General features: G+C 37.0%; 1 long non-coding RNA gene across 3 annotated transcripts in view; it reads left to right on the plus strand.

Moving 5' to 3' along the window:
* The window catches only part of LOC106782630 (uncharacterized), a 44937-nt gene extending 34522 nt beyond the window's left edge, over nt 1–10415 (plus strand). The window contains exons 3-8 of one of the 3 annotated variants that reach the window (XR_011432953.1): nt 3308–3957; nt 4704–4886; nt 4962–5917; nt 6576–6665; nt 7863–7907; nt 9117–10415. This is a non-coding gene — a long non-coding RNA (uncharacterized lncRNA). Of the gene's footprint in view, nt 1–3307; nt 3958–4703; nt 4887–4961; nt 6666–7862; nt 7908–9116 lie in introns of all 3 variants that reach the window. The other 2 variants (XR_001379876.3, XR_011432954.1) reach the window with 2 other exon arrangements.
* Nucleotides 10416–10654: the final 239 nt, after the last annotated feature.

Raw genomic sequence — 10654 nt, forward strand, 5'->3', positions numbered from 1 at the left:
CTGTACAGAATGAACATGTAGGCCCAGCCGGTTACAGCGCAGACTATGTTTAGAGAAGTGGATTTGCTGTCAAGTGGAAGGAAGAACACAGGATAGAATTGGGGCATTTGGCTTCTGATTCTGCGTTTATCTTTCTTTGTGCAATGCAAATAATTAAAGAGAAAGTGTGTGCGTGGGTGCAGGGGGTACAGGTGACATCTCTGTACCTTCCGTTCAATTTTGCTGTGAACCTGAAACTGCTCTAAAAAATAAAGTGCGTAAAAAAGAGATCAGTAGTTGTCAAGGGCTAGGGGGGAAGGGAGATCAGTAGGCAGAGCACAGAGGATTTTTAGGGCAGTGAAACTATTCTGTATGATATTCTAATGGTGATCCATGTCATTACACATTTGTCCAAACCCACAGAATGTACCACTAAAGAGTGAACCCTAATGTGAACTATAGACTAAGTATGATAATTAGGTGTCAGTTCAACAATGGTAACAAAGCTATCACTCTGGTACAGGATTTTAATAGTGGGAGAGGCTGTGCGTATGTGGGGCAGGAAGCATACGGGAAAGCTACAAAGATTTCTGTACCTTCTGCTCAATTTTGCTGTAAACCACTCTAAAAAATAAAGTCTATTTTTCAAAAAAGAGAGAAAAAGTAGGAAAGAACTGATAAGCTTTGTTATTATTTTAAACTCAAAGGAAGGCATGGAACTTTTATTAAAAAAAGTTTTATATCACGATAGATTTCTATTTCTGAGAACTTTTCTATGAGGAGAATTTAGGTTAAATATAAACCCAAATATTTAATTGGACTTTAACATATAATACCAAAACATATTATGGGTTACCCTGTGCAGCATATATATTTAAAATAATTTAGATGTTTCAAATGTTCTAGGAGAGGATTGTTGAAGTCAGGCTGAGAAAATGAAAGGATTGATCTCTTTGGGCACCGTCTCATAATTTCTGTGGTTACAATGGTGCTCTTTTCTTAAATAAAGATTTACAATAAAAATGATTTATTTCAAAGTTACTATTCATTTATTTATTTCTCCTCTAATGAAATATTTATTGAATAATGGAATACTCAGGGACTTCCCAGATTTTGTGAGGCAAAAAGATGCAATGGCTCAGGGCCAACCCAGTGGCGTAGCAGTTAAGTTCACACGTTCCACTTTGCTGGCTCAGGGTTTGTGGGTTCAGATCCTGGGCATGGACCTACATACAGCTCATCAAGCCATGCTGTGTTGGTGTGCCCCATACAAAACAGAGGAAGACCGGCACAGATGTTAGCTCAGCGACAATCTTCCTCACTGAAAAAAAAGAGGTGATGGCTCAGTGTTTGCCTTTAATAACTCATCATTGTCATCAGAGCAAGTCAAGGACACAATTAAAATGCAGTCTAAGAAGTGCTGTACTACAGGAACAGTCCTATAAGGGAGACTCTGAGGAAAGGGATGTAAGCCAGACAGAGGTAAGGGAAAAATGCTTCCTCTTTCTGAATAGCCAGGGATATTTATGACTTTGGACTGATAAATGCATAGATCTCAATCATGCATACTTGAGCTCATGTGTTTCCGTTATTCATGTGCAAACTCCTTAAAGAATGGAAACCCATCTTCTTTCTCTATAATATCTAGCACAGTGCTTTACACAGAGTAGATATAAATGAAATAATGGTACACATAAATTGCTTTCCCCTTACACTTAATATATAGAAGATACTCAATAACAATTCGGTTTCTTTTCACTTGAGAGCTGGCATATAAATTGTAGCATGCATAAATTTCATGTCTTTGTATGATTTTATTTTCCTGTTTTGTTTTGTTTATTTCTAAAAAGAGTAAATTATGAGGAATTTCCTGGATTGCTGAGGATTAAAACCTACTTCTTTGATTTTAATAATATTGATAAAGTATGAGATTTGTTCATGACTGAAAATAAAAATAGATTTTTAACATATAAAATTCAAATTGCAATCATGAGGAGTTTCTTGGATGTGCTGGTGATTAAAAGCTGATTTTCTCGTTCTAATAATATTAGTAATGTACTGAGATTCGTTTGTGACTGAATCTAAAAGTCAGTTGTCTTTAACTTACATAAAATTCAAATTGCATAAGCCTTGGCAGAATAATGATGGTATAAAATAGAGTGTCTGAAATTGCAACCTGTCCTTTTATCTGACTTGTGAACCTTTATTAATATGATCTTATCCACTAGAATGTCCTATACAAACATCCATTTGTCAAAACTCAACGAGCACACTTTTCATTCTTGAAAGCTGCCTAAAATACTATCTTCTCTAGACAATACCCTAGAAGTAAATATTCCCTTCTCCGAACTACCACAGTTCCCTGGTTCTTTTGTTCCTGACTTACTTATCATAGTCTACTTTGCTTTTCTGTTTATTTATATGTACATCTTACTGTCTAATCTGGATTGTAAATTCTTTTCAAGGCTAAGAACGTGTCTTATTCACTTCCTGTCTCCAGTGGTGCCCATCTCAGGGCATGTGACAGGTCTTCACCAAAGTTATGGAATAAATAAATGATGAGATATTGGAGGATTTCCACAGGTAAAATTCCGTATATTGCGAGTAGTTAAATACTAAATTGAAGATGCTAAGGCAGTTTAAAATTTTTTTCCATACTTTTGCTTTAAGAGTCATATTCCTCTAACCTAGATTAATTCTTATTATGATACTTTTAGGCCTTAAGATCAAAGGTCCAAGTTCATAGTCTGAGCTGACTTTTTACGGAAAGCTTTTGTTGATGAGAGCCTGATAATGATCTTTCTTTCCTCCTGGCTTTGCAGACAAATAACTGACTCTCTCTGTACTAATCTTTTCTAGATGATTTGCTCAGCGAATATATGGAGGAGAGCGGGTTCCAGGTAGCATGCCAGCACCTGGTATTTATAAAGAAACAGACGTTTACCTTAGCTGGCAACTTTCATCATTAATGCTTATATTTCAGCATATATCAGTCCAGTAAATAATAATAACGACAATAATAATAATTTTAAGCCAGAGACGTAAATGTGTTTCACTCTTTTTTTCTGCCGTTTCCAGTTGGCTGTCGTTTATCCAGTAACTTTCTCATTTAAAATATTGTACTTTCTTGTCTTAGATATTCCTTTTCATTCTTTTTTAGATTTTTCCTGTTCTCTGCTATGATTTCCCCCATTCATTCATCATGTCCATATTTTTCCTTAAGTCCTTGCACATATTTATAATAGATGTTTAAAATTCTGGTCTGCTAATTCCAACATCTGGGTTATTGGGCTGGGGGATTAATCTATTATCTGCTTTTTCTCCTCAGAGACTCTGGGTTCTGTAATCTTCTTCTGGAGAGTGCTGATTTTTGTTCCAGTAGGCAGTTAGTTAACTTGACTGGATTTGAATTCCAAAATCTGTCTTCCCAGAAATGGACAGCTCAGTTCTTTTAGCCATCCCAGCTGCTACATTTGACACAAACCTTGACGTTCCATGTTGGAGGAGGTCATCCAGACGATGTGACCACGAGTTGACCCATGAGCTGGGCCTGGGCAATGGGAGGCTCCTCACCGTCTCCCCTGTCTTTGGAATGTGTGTCCTGCCCGCTTTTGCTGCACTGGGAGCCACCACAAGGACAGACACAGCCTTGAGAGAACAATGTGTTATTGGGACCATCTGGACAGTGTAGGCAACTGAACCCAGCTAAGGCCTCTATATAAACTCTCAAGATTCTGGATGGCGGTGCAGAGATCTACTCATCTTGTAGCACCCAAGACAAGCCTCCTAAGTTCCCATGTTCGTTAAAACTGCCATCCACCAACCTGGAGAGATCTGCTTCTTTCTTCCGTCTCTCATTCCCCTCCTTGTATGGGGGCCAGCTTTGGACTTCACCGCGGGAACTCCTGAGGTTGTGAGCCAGCAGTTCCTCATCTCGCACCGAGGCACACCCAGGGACCAGCCAAGAATTTTGGTAAAGTATGTATGCAATACTGAGGATCTCCCATTCGGTGGTCTTTGATTTTTCCCCTCTCAATTTTCAACTACTTGGCATCCCAAGCTTCATTCTCTGACTTTTGAAGCCAGCAAGTCTGAGCCTTTGCTTGAGTTTTGGCACCATCATACCCCACCCCTAGTGTCACCTTGTGACTGTCCTCAATGAAAAGCTGTGTCAACAAGGATCTTACCTGGTGCAGCTCCTTTCTTGCATGAAAGAGTCAGACGCTCGCCACTTTCTTCCTGCTCTTGATCACCCTCCAGATTTTCCTCAGAGTTATTTTTTATATTTGTTCAGAATTTTGAATAGTTATCTGTAGATGAGTCCAATATAAGTGACTCCATCATTCTCAAAGAATAAATTTATTTATGAAGATTCATATTGTGTTTCATCCCTGAAAAGGAAATTCGAAACAAGGAGAGTAAAATAGCTTAAACTCTCTGTGAGTGACTTTATTATTAGAGGAGATATAAAATTAACCCAGCAGAAATGCTCTGCTTTCACTGAGGAAAATTTAGTTTTATTGTGATTGGTATATAAATTAGAATTTAGCTATTTTTTTGGATTAGTTTTATTAACATATGTAAAAAATAATTGACTTTTATTAAAGATCAGAAAGAAAAAAGCAATAAATAAAGCTAATAATCATTTACTGAATGCATACTGGTTTTTAAAAAGTCACATTCCAGTTTACAAAGAGAATACAGAATGTTTCTTGTCTTTCCAGGTCCTCTTCATCATTCAGTTAAAAAAAAAATTAGCCTGAGATTTTGCAAAGATGGAGGCAGTGGCCTAAATTTTAATTCTCCCTGAATCTTCCCACCAATACAGAGAAAGAAAGCCAACTGGAATGTGGCAATCTGAAAACAGAAATCAAAGCTGGAGGGATTTCTCGGGATCTAATTTCCCGGTTAGTGCCTGGGGACCGCTGTAGGGTCTGGACCTTCCGAACTCTTGACACTAAAACATGGAATCTCTCTTCTAGGTCAAAGCCTTGAACTAGAAGGAAATTCTGGGAGTAGAATCCAAACTGAACAGGACAAAGTCAACAAGTCCAAAGGAAAATGTTGCTGCAGGACTCAGGAGATGACAAACTTATTCTGGAAAGTGCCAGATAGTAAACTTGCAAGCTTTATTGTGGGCCACATGCATTCTCTGTCACATAGTCTTCCTTCATTCTCTCCTCTCTCCCTCCCTTCTTTCTTTTTTTTTCCCCCCACAATGTTTTAAAAATGTGAGAAACATTCTTAGCTTGATGTCCATATTTGTTCTATAGGTGGTGGTTTTCCTGTCTTAATCTAGGTTTAAATGATCAAGAGAAGCAAAGGAAGCCCATCTCAGAAAGTAGGACCCCATATTATTGTAGGCACTTTGCAAAAACTACAAAAGAGGGAGCTGTAGAGCTCATCCCTTCTTTCAGAAAGGACCTGAACTCATTTTACTTAAAATTAGGTGTTAGAAAAAGTAAGTTGAATCTCATACCAATTTAACATAGGAAAAAGGAGAGTATGGAGTAGCAGACCGTCCCTACAGACAAGGAAAATAAGAGAGAAGCCCTCAAAGAAATGAAACCATAACTTATTTCAAAACAAAATACATTAGGACTATAATGTGGAATATGAATAAACAGCATAAGCTACAATGACGAAAATGGAGAAATACACTACTCTGAAGAAAACTGATAGCAAAGTGTTTTCGAATATATGTATGTAAACTGTTGAATCCTGATTTCAACTGTCTAATAATGTGAGCATAAGAAAGTAAGCTTCCCTTTGTAGTTTCTTATGTCTTAGGGAGGATCTCTGGTTTTGTAAAAGATATAATCTAACTCTGTCTTAATTCTTGTTCCTTCTCTTACCAGGTCTTTTGTCCAAGAGGGAATCGCCTTTTCTTTGAAGCCATCCATCCAGTGGATGTATTAAAACGGTAGAAATTTATTTTGTGAGTAACTTTACTAAATAGAGCATGATAATAAAAATAATATTTATAATTTCAGAAGTTACAATAAATTAATCCTATTTTTAATAAGTAAATTATATGGGTGAGATGGATGTTATGTCTTACTCCAGGGTTGTTTTGATCAAATCTCAAGGGGTGATTAAATCTACTGAAATTCATCAAATTTATCATTTGTCTGAAAGATGACCTTTTCTAAACTACCGAGTGCACTTAATCCATTATACGAATGTACACCATTCCGGGAGGAGAGGATTTCCATTTTCCTAATATTACCCTTCTTGCAATCAATGCTGTTCTCAAGAGGATTTTTGTTTCATGGACTAGATGTTCTTTGTAAATTCTCAACATGACCTAATATAAAAATCAATGCATCTTTAGGTAAGTTCATTTCTATTATTAGATCTCACTGTAGCTTCATGCTAACGTGTTTTGAAATATAAGCAGAGCCCTACCACAGGGCACGGCTTTTTCCTGGTAATGCATTAAATTTCGTTATGGTAAAAACCATTATAGTAACAATAAAACACACCACAGATTTTTAAAAAGTCTCTCAGCTCCAGACGATTGCCAACAATGTTTTTGCTTTAATGTTCTCATTACAATATTAGTCTTAATTAAGTTAAAAAGTGCTTTTCTCCAGGTGATGTCTCTGTGATCTTCCCTTATGATAACAGAACACAGATTTTCTGGCTCAGCAAGGACCAAAGGAAGCTCTTTCTGTGACACTCAGGTGAGGAGGGGTAAACAGCTTCTCTGGAAGCCCACAGCAAAGGAGGAAAGCAGAGCAGTGTAAGCTGCGACACTTAGGTGATAAATTAGCACTAGGAATTTATTTTATGGAGTAAAGAAATGATGACTAATTCTGTATTTTGCATATTTATGAAGGAACCTACCAAAACTAAGGAAAAGGTGCTAACACAAGTCCGGGAGCAGTTGAAGTCTGTTTTATTTTAGTCTGATTCTGACGGAGGAGGTGATTAATTATCCTGCAATTTGGTTTTTCTAGCTGTAATAATTAGAACATTCCAGCACCAGGAAAGAATTTAGACAATCTTTGAAGTGGTTGTAGAAAGATTTGCCTTAGACTATAATTTTTCTAGAATCTAGAGCACACAGAACTCTTCAGTGACTGTGTTTTCTATTGATCTTATTCTCCCATCAGAGGACAACTTTCTGTAATTCTCATGTGTATTTGAAGCTGTGTGGCTTTCTATTGATCCCTCGTGTTTTTCATTATCTGTTAAAAAGTCTCACTTTCATATTCTAGGCTTCTTCATTTTGTACTTAATTGAAACGGTCATCTTATGTTTTTCAAGTTTAGCATAGCAAGGAAAGAGAGACTTTGGAAGCAAAACCATTCCTATCTATATTGAGGAGAGGCGTGAGTCAGCAAGTGTGCAGGAATTCTTTGGGCCTGAGCGCAGTGCTAGTCAGAATGGTGCTCTCACAGCAAGCTGGAAAATGGTGTGGAGACAGTTATGCAACACAATAGAGAAAACCAGTCTTCAAAGCTTCATAGAAAAATTTCAATACTTAGTTTGAAGTATTTCTAGAACAACAGACATGCTCAAAATAACTGCTTGTAAAAATGGTCTTTAAAGACAAGCAAGTAATTCTTGGGTTGTCCACCAATTTGGATAATTAATGCTCCTATGTCTTTTGATTAGAACTGATTACAGTTTTATGCCATTGTTGAAATGGCATGGTTTCTCATTGGTTGGTGTCCTGTCGTTAGTGCTGTAACATCGCTTTGAATCTTAAAAGCATAGGTATACAGAATGTACCTTAAATTTCCATTGCTTAATGCAATGAGCAGCATTTTAACATTTCATATTTTCTTGTTTAAGAGAAAAGCATTGTACAAATCATAGCCCTAATGTTACCCACTCATGGGAGATGTGGTACAATATTTTTTATCTTCCAACAGGTTTAAAGTAAGGAGGAAGATCTCCACGGCTGTCTCAGGAGGATGGTGAGTCTTCTTGTGAGGAAGTGGAGTGAAAGTGGTGAGAAGCTCTTTCAGTATCTTCAAGAGTCCTTGGGTTTAAGGTTTCCTTCTCTGAGGGGAGTGGAGATTCCAATGACTGTCCCTTCTTGTATTCTTCCCCAGCTTTGCATCACAATAGGCTAGTAAATTTTCCAATATGATACAATTTGTCTTGATCTCGTGAACAAATAAATAAGGAATAGAAAAGATTATTGCAATCTATTACAAATCTATAGAGCATGAAACTTGAGGACTACAGCCCATCCAGTGAGAGACCTAGATGCTACGAGACCTTCAGAAGCTATCTGAGGGGACCTTTTATTCAGTGGAGAGAAGATAAGAGTAAGCATCAGGAGCCTGATGATTTTAATCCTAAACCTGCCAATTGCCAGTGACATGACCTTAGGAAAGATCATCAACCTTTCTGGGTCTCCATTACATGGAGAATCAAACAAGGAGATTTCTCAGGAAACTTTCCATTATAACATTCTGTGAGTGGTTTTTATTCATTATATTGTTACAAGAATTGTATATTTTAGGGCTGGCCCAGTGGTGCGGTAGTTAGGTTTGCATGCTCTGCTTCTGTGGCGTGGGGTTCACTGGTTCGCATCCCAGGCACAGACCTTTGCACTGCTTAACAAGCCATGCTGTGGCAGGCGTCCCACATATAAAGCAGATGAGGATGGGCATGGATGTTAGCTCAGGGCCAGTCTTCCTCAGCAAAAAAAGAGGAGAATTGGCAGTGGATGTTAGCTCAGGGCTAATCTTCCTCAAAAAAAAAAAAAAGAATTGTATATTTTAGTTTATAAGAAAAGATCACATTTTTGTTTTGTGCAGTTCACCTAAGGAAATTTATAGAGAGATTAAGACTCAGGCTAAAACAATTCTAGAAAGTTAGGCCACTTTTCTCCATGTCTCTTCTGGACTCTATAGAAATATTCAAGAGACTGAGGAGAGAAGACCAAGAAGAAAATCGGTGTTCTTCAGCTACAGATCTTTTAGTGTCAAAGAATTATTTAACATTTTGAAGGTATTTTCTACCAGGAGTCTTGACTGGTCATGGAATGTTATTAAATTCATCATTTTGCTGGAAAAAAAATAATTTTACACTAATCAATGTTCTTTGTTCAATTCCTGGACAAAAATCTTAGCTCTTCAATAACAGGCTTTTCTAATTCTGTTTTGTAATTGCAGTAAGGCATCTCTGAGGATTTATCTCTACTGATGCACGCCAGCAGTATGTGGCCTTTTCTTGAACTCGTCAGAATTGTGACTTTTCTTTGAACTCCTGGCTGCTTGGCGCTACTGACCTTGTTGCTCGTTTATAACTCGGGTGCCATTTATCACTCCCAGACTTACAGATATTGTTGTGGAAAGAGACTGAATGCAATCATTCATGCCATTGCCTCTTTCTCGTGGTGCCTTCCAGCTTCCTTCCTTACAGGATAACTGATAGGGAGAGATTAGTGACAAAGCTGTAATTCTATTGAGGGATTGTGATGTAACTGTATCATAAACCATGAAGTGAGACTCCAGAGGTTTGAGATCACGAATGCTGAGATTAAGTTACAGCAGCCGCAGTCAATCTCTGTCAATATGTGTCTTGTGATGGTTTGTAATCTGCCTGTAAAATATTAGCTACCTGTAGAAAATAGCTTTTTTTCTGGTATTGACTTTATTGTATAGCTTCTGCAATTTCAGAGCGTAAAAGAAATATTGATTTTTATTTTTACTAATACATACATTTAGAGAGCATTAAGAAAACTTGCTCTTTTGTTTGGTGATACTTTTTTTTTTTAAATTGAGGTAGAATTGACATAATGTTCTGTTAGTTTCAGGAGTACAAGGCAATGATTCAATATTGTGGTAATACATGTTTTAACTCTGTGAAACTTTTAGGAGGTTTCTCATTTACCACTTGAAATATTTAGGTTTTAATACTTTGAACTTTTTATGAGCATGTAAAATTTTAAAAGAGAATTTATCGAGGTGAAATTCACATAGTAAAATTAACCCTTTTAAAGTAAACAATCCAATGGCCTTTAGTACGTTCACAGTATTGTGCAATCACCACCACCAACTAGTTCCAAAATACTTCCATCACCCAAGATCAAACTTCGTATCCATTCAGTGGTTTCTCCTCACTCTCCTTGTCTCCTAGCCCCATGTGTGAAATTTTCAAAGTGAAAATAAATTAATTGACTTGATATATTGTTTATTTAACACTTAGAAGGAATTAAAGCCATTATTTTTGAGTTATCCATATCGTTTCAGTTATTTATGCCTTTAGCAGCATTTTCTAAGTGATATCCATATCATTTCATTTTTGGGGGAGGAAGTTGTCCATATAACACAAATTTATGGGAGTATTAATAGACATTATTTATTAAGTGTGCCAAAGAAACTGATTAAGCTAGTATACACAGATTTCCTTCTGGCAGGATTTTCAGAAACCTTTTGGATGATAATAAAATTTGCTTCTCTTTAATCTGAGCCATGGTATACAGCATTCCTGAATTATTTGCCTCATTTTTTGTGGAGCATCCTGAGCCTACTGTTGAGATCCGTTCTTTGTCAAACAATAGTCTAGCCCTAATTATGACATGATTAGAAGATGTATCAAGAAATAGGAGATTTTTCACTAAAGTAATTTTAAAAAATATGAATCAGAATTTTAAAGCTCATGCTGACATCATACTCTTAGAAAGAGCAAAGGGCTGAGATTCAGGATT

The sequence above is a fragment of the Equus caballus genome, chromosome 26 (assembly GCF_041296265.1).
Source record: "Equus caballus isolate H_3958 breed thoroughbred chromosome 26, TB-T2T, whole genome shotgun sequence".
NCBI classification, from domain to species: Eukaryota; Metazoa; Chordata; class Mammalia; order Perissodactyla; family Equidae; genus Equus; species Equus caballus.